The 7,666-nt window shown below is 41.7% G+C and overlaps 1 protein-coding gene across 2 annotated transcripts in view; it reads right to left on the reverse strand.

Moving 5' to 3' along the window:
• OSBPL1A (oxysterol binding protein-like 1A) overlaps nucleotides 1–7,050 on the reverse strand; it is a 182,137-nt gene extending 175,087 nt beyond the window's left edge. For both annotated transcript variants that reach the window (XM_004683793.2, XM_012725894.1), the window contains exon 1: nucleotides 6,890–7,050. The gene's annotated coding sequence lies outside the window, so the exon portion shown is untranslated. The remainder of the gene's footprint in view (nucleotides 1–6,889) is intronic.
• Nucleotides 7,051–7,666: the final 616 nt, after the last annotated feature.

Consider the following 7,666-nt stretch of genomic DNA (forward strand, 5'->3'; position numbering starts at 1 on the left):
AGATCATGCTTAGTGAGATAAGCCAGAAAAAGAAATAAAAATACTGGATGGTTTCACTCATAGCAGGAGTATAATGGACCAGGGGAGAAAATAACAAAAATAATGAACAACCATATACCAGAGACATTTTGCAGGGGTGGAGTGGGAAAAGGGATAAAAAATGGGGGGGTGGGGAAGAGCACGGGATTATGGTGATGGCACATGGGTTACTTGGTGATGAGAAACCCGCGGGGATTACAATTGAGATGGCAAAAAAAATGTACAAAATGATGTAAAAATAAACTGTTACAAAATAAAAAAAAATGCATGCCATAAAAAACACACCTACAATACGAAAAAATGTTCAATATCACTTATAATCAGGGAAATGCAAATAAAAACTGAAATGAGATGCCACCTGACACCAGTGAGAATGGCACACATTCCAAAAAAAAAAAAAAAAACAGGCAACAACAAATGTTGGCAAGGATGTAGAGAAAAAGGAACTCTCACTTCCGGTGGGTATGCAAACTGGTACAATCACTATGGAAAGTTGTGGGGAGGTTCCTCAAACTACTAAAAATAGAACTACCATATGACCCAGCAATTCAACTCCTAGGAATCTAGCCAAAGAAAACAAAACGTTAATTCAAAAGTATACATGCACTCCTGACTATGGTAGCCCTACTTAAAATAGCTAAGGTTTGGAAACCCAAATGCCCAAACACAGATGACTGGATCAAGACGATATAATATATGCATATATATATACACACACACATACACACAATGGAATACCATTTGGCAATCAAAAAAGATAAACTCATGTCATTTGCAGCAACATGGTTTGAGCTAGAAAGAGTTATGTTTAGTGAAATAAGGTAGAAAGAAAAAGAAAAATATCATATGGTTTCACTTATAGCAGGAATATAGGGGAACCAAATAAAGGATCAGGAAAAAGAAATTAGCAGGCAACTATAAACCAGAGACATTCTGCAAGGGAGGGGAAGACAGAGGGATCAACACAGGAAAAGGAAGTGTGATGATGGTTCACACTTGTGCATATCTACAATTAGGCCTTAAAAGGAATGTAATTCTGGGCCCTCCTTGGTGGCCCAAAGGGTTAGGACACAGCACTGCAAGCTGGCTGCAGCTGCTTCCCTTCAGTGCGAGTTCGATCCCCCACCCCAGAGGTGATCCACATGGCGTGGCAGACCTTTTCTGACCCCCAGCTGCTCCCCTCAGCAGTGTACTTTGTCAGTCTGCCTGTTCTGCTCCCCACTGTCTCTGGCGAAGCCTCTCACCGCCCCTGTGCCTCTGGCTTGTACCCCAGTTCTGTATGAATAAACTAAAAAAAAAATGAAATTCTTACCTATGCTATAATATGGATGAACCCTTAAAACTATACTAAGTGAAATACATCAGGCACAAAAGGACAAATACTGTACAATTTCATTGATATGAGAGACCAAAAGTAGACAAATTCATGGACACAAAATTAGAAGGGTGATTATCAGAAGCTAAGAGTGGGGGTTAAAAACAAAACAAAACAAAACATGGACACAAAATTAGAAGGGTGATTATCAGAAGCTAAGAGTGGGGGGGGGGGGGTTAAAGCACAGCACTGATAATCTAAAGCCACTTCCACATGAGTTTGATTCCTGCCTGCCCCGGAGGTGACCACATGGCGTGGCAGACCTCTCCTGACCAGCCTGCTGCTCCCCTCAGCAGTGTACTTCGTCCACCAGCCTGTTCTGCTCCCCACTCTGTCTCTGGTGAAGCCTCTCGCTGCCCCTGAGCCTCTAGCCTGTACCCCAGTTCTGTATGCACAAATAAATCTTTAAAAAAAAATTTAAAAAAAAGAGTGGGGGGGAAATGGGTGGTTATTTTTTGGTTACTTTTTAATGAGTGCAGTTATACTTTGATATTAAAAAGTTCTAGAAATGGATAGTGATGATGGCTACACAATGTGAATGTACTTAACACCAGTGACTAGTGTACTTTAAAATGCTTATGGAAGTAAATTTATGTATACTTTGCCACAATAAAGATTAAAAATAAGACAGGAAGCATCTGAAATATGGTTTTCACTGTTCTCAAATAGTTTTTACACTATTAACAAAACCAACAGGAGTCTAATTATTCATAAGTTATTAAAACTATTTTTAATCTCAAAGGCATAGTTACATGTGGCAGTATGCTGAATGTCTGAAAGAAGTGAAACACTATATTTGAATAGTGAGAAAAAATTTAAATAAATACATGTGTTTTACAAAAGTTGAAAAAAGAACTTCAGTGTATTTAGCACTGAACTTTTATTTTAAGGGTGTTTCTTTTCCTCATATTGTAATATGCAGGAAACATAGTAAGTTAACATAACTACAAAACCGGGCCCTCCCGGGTGGTGCAACAAGTTAGGACGCAGCACTGCAAAGGAGCTTCAGCCACTTCAGTGCGAGTTTGATCTCAAGCCCCAGAGGTGATTCACATCACAAGGCAGACCTCTCCTGATCCGCCCACTGCTCCCCTCAGCAGTGTACTTTGTTGTTCTGCCTACTCTGCTCCCCACTCTACCTCAGGTGAAGCCTTTCACCACCCCTGCACCTCTGGCTTATACCTAGTTCTGTATGCATAAATAAATTCTTAAAAAATAACTACAAAAACATGGGGATAGCAAGAAAATAAATTTTGCTCTTAATTGTAATAGTTCCCAGCAAGTAATCAGTTAACTTTTCTGATGTGATCACACATATGTATACCTTTGTATGTGTGTGTATACAGATACATATATTAAAGCAAGATATATGAAGCAATTGTATTTTGTTTTAAAATTTAAGATTAACAGATTCATATCTTAACACTCAAACCTTAAAGGTTAAGAAACAAACAAAAACTTAGCAAATGTGTGACAATAAGCCCCCACTAGAACTTTTAACCAAGGAGTGAAACAACATTTATGCTATATTTTATAGAACTCAAGTCAGTCTCTAAAATTAAAGGCCACAGACCCTAATTAAAGTGCAAGTGTTGAAGTTAAATTTAATTATGGCTCAATCTCATTTTTTTTAGATTTATTTATTTATTCATACAGAGCTAGGGTACAAGCCAGAGGTGCAGGGGCAGTGAGGATTCACCAGAGACAGAGTGGGGAGCAGAACAGGCAGATTGATAAAGTACACTGCTAAAGGGATCAACCTGCGGGTCAGGAGAGGTCTGCCACGCCATGTGGGTCACCTCCTGAGCCTGGGATTGAACTAGCACTGAAGCAGCTGCAGCTAGCTTCCAGTGCTGCATCCTAATCCATTGTGCCAGTAGGGAGGGCCTCAATCTCATTTTTAAAAAACTATTTACTAATTGAAATGAGAAACCAAAAATATGCCTATTTAAGGAAAATAACAGTAAATGAATAAAATCCATTTTAGAAAACACTTGTTTCGTAAAAATTTTAAAATCACATAATTGTTAATTTAGGGAAATTTTAAACTTCTGCATTAAAGCTTTGTGCACTGATCAACATCCTGGTCTCTTTTGGAGGAGAAATAGAGAACAGGCTTTAACTGTAATGTCATACTACAGTTCATAAACCTCTACAAAAAAAAAAAAAAGCCAATGTAAAATGTTACATATCCAACTATTATTCACTTTACATTTGACATTTTTATTAAGTTCTCTTATTAATTATATACCCAAATGATATGGATGCTGAACAGAAACGTAATACTATGCACTGGTTTTCAGTTCCAGTCATTGAATTGAAACTTATCAAAATTGTAGAAAATTAAATAAACTTCATGGCCTTGTTTTTTTGAAACTATTTAACCTTAAGAGTGCTTTATAGTTCACCTGATTCAACAACTAACAATTAACCGTAGAATGCACTCCTGATTTGAATGTAAACTTGATTGATCTGGAAAACTATTAACTACTGTCAAAACAAGTAATGTTTTGGGTAAACAAAGTGAAGGACAGAGAAGTTCTCAAGTTAGATAAATACAGTTTTAGGTAGTAACAGTAATAACCTTTTTATGATAAAATTCTTAAATTTTGGACAAAGTACATTTAAATATTACCCATTTTGATTTCATGTTTGAAAATTCTTCCAAACTTGAATGAAACTCATATATAACAATACCAGTAAGTTATCTACTATATAGCCACATTTTTCTTTTAAGGAAAACTTCAAAGAAAGTAAAAAATCACATGGTTACTCTCCAATGTTATATAATAGGAAATGCATGCTTAAACAGTGCTTTCACTTAGTATTTTGCTAGTTGCCTGCTGATGGATATAGGAAGTTAGGGTGATGGAATAAATTCTTTTACTAAAAGCATTAAAACAATTTCTTATACTTGACCACATGTTTATCAGTGTTATAAGGAAAATCCAACATTCCTCAGGATCAAGAACATCCTATAAGGTTCTTATATACTATACAAAGTACCAAGCAGTAACTTTTCTGACTTCATTAATGAATTCTGGCAAGATTGTACAAGCTGGCTCCTATACTGCCAATATCTATCTTCCTAGGAGCTGGAAAGACTTTACTAGTCATCAAAAAGTCTTAGTTTACATCAGGCTTCATAGAACAGGTTCGGGAAGGTTCTGAATCACTTCAGACTTTTCACATACATTTGCTATTTTATTCTCCCTCCTCCATATGTCAAGCAGACTTATTTTCTACTGCTTTTCTCAGAAAATACATATTGCACAAAAGCTAAACTTCTAGTAATGTCAAAAAGGTAAGACACTATCACAACAGTTTCAACTTTAAAATATTGTGCTTCTGGGCCCTCGCTGGTGGCGCAGGGGATTAAAGCACAGCACTAAGAAGCTTAAGCCACTTCGCATGAGTTCGATCCCCGCCTGCCCTGGAGGAGATCCACATGGCATGGCAGACCTATCCTGACCCGCCTGCTGCTCCCCTCAGCAGTGTACTTCATCGATCTGCCTGTTCTGCTCCCCACTCTGTCTCCGGTGAATCCTCTCACCCCCCACATCTCTGGCCTGTACCCCAGTTCTGTATGAATAAATAAATCTTTTAAAATATATATTGTGTTTCTGAGTAAAATAAATGTTTTTATTCATAAACATTGTACCATGTTACCCCCCAAAAGAATCTGTCTTCTTTCTCCACCCTTGTTGGATCTAACAAGTCGTCACAGCCATTTACTTTAGAGGATCAGTGTTTTTGTAGATAGAACATCTAGATGCTCTGAATTACAGGTGTGCCTGCTGCTCAAATACCTGCAAGACAGTGTGGCCTCCAGCAACAATTAGCCACCCTTCCAAGACAAAGAATTTGGCAAGCGCCATCTGATCAACCCTACACTGATACACAACTGCTTCAGATAAATCTACTCTACCTTGCAGCAGTCAACAGCTATTTTTGTGTATCGGTTGCTCAGTGCTATGGAAGAGTTGCTGGGGGATGGTGGTGGAGAAAAGTTAAATTTTAAGAAGGAATATTGCTGACAGTTTCCTCCCTTCCCCCCTTTATAAATTGGAGATAGCCCAGAGCTTAGAACAAGCAGATGAAAAAGAGGGTGGATTTTGTTACTATTCAGTAACTAATACAGAAACCTCTAAAAATATCAGTTGTGGGATTCAGAATGTTAACTTACCACACTGACCACAGAAATTCACTGTATCAAGATGCAGTGGATCAACTAGGCAAGGCTATCTGTTGGCAGGCAGGCTCCCATCACTCACCCCAACCCCTATAATCCCCCGAGAGCTTGGGAGTCAACCAAGGCTGCCAACCCTCTGTTCATCTCTCTGGCTTTCTCTCAAGGTCTCCCCTCTTCTGTAATCATCACACATCTCGCCCTCTCCTAGCCTCTGAGTGACCCAGCCCTTATATACCTGACCTCTGGGCTCAGGTGTGCCCACTTACAAGCTGCAGGTGTCCACAGTGAGATAGGCGTGCCTGCGCCCACGCTCCCAAACGCCTTCTGCAGCAAAACCATCAAAAACGCAGGTGATAGCAACAGAGGCTAGTGGCGCAAAAAGCTTGATTGATCCATTTACCCTACACACGGTTAGAAGTCAATCACTACCAGCCCTCAAAGCAGATCAACAAATTGTTTTCCAAATGTTGAGTGAAGAGGTGAGGATATTCAGAACGTTCTGTCCAGAATGTACCCACTGCAAAGCAAGAAGCTTTCAGGAAAAAAAAATCACTGATTTCATTCTATTTTTAACTATCCACGAACACTTTTACTAGACTTGAAACATTCAAGCAGCCTTGTTAAAGATATACCTTCACAATATCATCTGCTTGATGTGATTTTGACAACTGCAAACTATTAACTAAATTAGGATAACTCCTTTCAATGCTTGCCGATCAGAAGGGCCATTGGTAAGTGAACTGTTTCTATTGTGCAGCTGCAATCTTTTTGTAATGTTTCTGAATCCCTTTGATAGTTTTTCATGCTTGAATTGACCACGCGGTACATGAAGTGATCACATGAACAGCTCGTGACTTAATGTGAAGCAAATCCTCCTCATGGGAAACAAACTAAAAGTTAACGATGCTTACACCAAAGTGTCAAGAAAGTACGTAGATGATGACTTTGTGAGAAATGCAAGCGCTGTATATCTTAGCATCACGAGAACAAATGCCAACATCTTGTCACTTTTAATAACTTCCTTGCAGCTCAGGAGCAGCCAGCGTGCCACCAGGAAGCCGAGCTCTGGCTAGGAGCCCAGCATCACCCCGCCATCACCCTGGATGACCCTAATCATCCAGGGGTGCGGGAGACGAGAGTGTACCCCTCCCCGACAACCACTATCACCAGAAGCTTAAAGACCTCCCCGAAAGGCCACCCGCCTCCAGCATCGGGTAGTGAGGAACCCGCTCGCAGGAGAACCAGCCTTGGACTCCCGGCGGGTACGGCAGCGAGAAACTGACCTACGCGGCCACCCGGCTCCCACAGCTCCCGGGGAGGGGCCACGGCTGCAGGCTTCCCGTCTGCCCGCCCCACGTCGACGAAGTGGCCGGCACCGATACGCGCTCGCACTTCCCGAGGACTGGCGGCCCCGAGGAACCGCCCAGAGTCTCAGGAATCCCGGCGCCAGGAAGACAACGAGGCAGTGGGGCGCTGCTCCAGGAGGTGGCACCGCCCCTCGGTGCGGTCAGCCCCCACCGGGAGCGCGCCCGAATTATTTGCGCCAAGCCTTTGTGGCACGTGACCGGCGCGCGCTCCACGCCCTGGCCCCGCCCCCAGAAGGCCCCGCCCCCGGCCGACCCTTCAGGCTCCAGTTCCGCCTGGACCAGGGGCGATCTTTCCGGGCTTTGCCAACCGCTATAGGGTGGGGCCAGGCCTGCGCGTTACCCCCTACCCTATGGCGCGCACCAAGAAGCGCCCGGACCTATTGTGCTGTTGGACATCACCCGGAGGCTGCTGGTGGCTGGAGAGGAAACCCCAAAACAGAAACCAATAATACTGAGTTAATGCTCTGGCAATTTGTTATTAAACAAATACATCACTCGGTTGCTCAGATCTTTGTTTTGCTTTGGTTGCCAATTGACACACGCGGGAACTTAATTGACATTGTAAGGTAACCACACCCCCTTTTCATTTCCCAAATAAAGGATAACCTGAAAATGTCATACAGGCATAGCGGTTATGGGCGCTGTGTGTGTGTGGGTGTGTGTGTATACATTAACAATATAAGATTACGCATT

This window comes from Condylura cristata, unplaced genomic scaffold (genome assembly GCF_000260355.1).
Source record: "Condylura cristata isolate star-nosed mole 26May11 unplaced genomic scaffold, ConCri1.0 scaffold00016, whole genome shotgun sequence".
Lineage (NCBI taxonomy): Eukaryota > Metazoa > Chordata > Mammalia > Eulipotyphla > Talpidae > Condylura > Condylura cristata.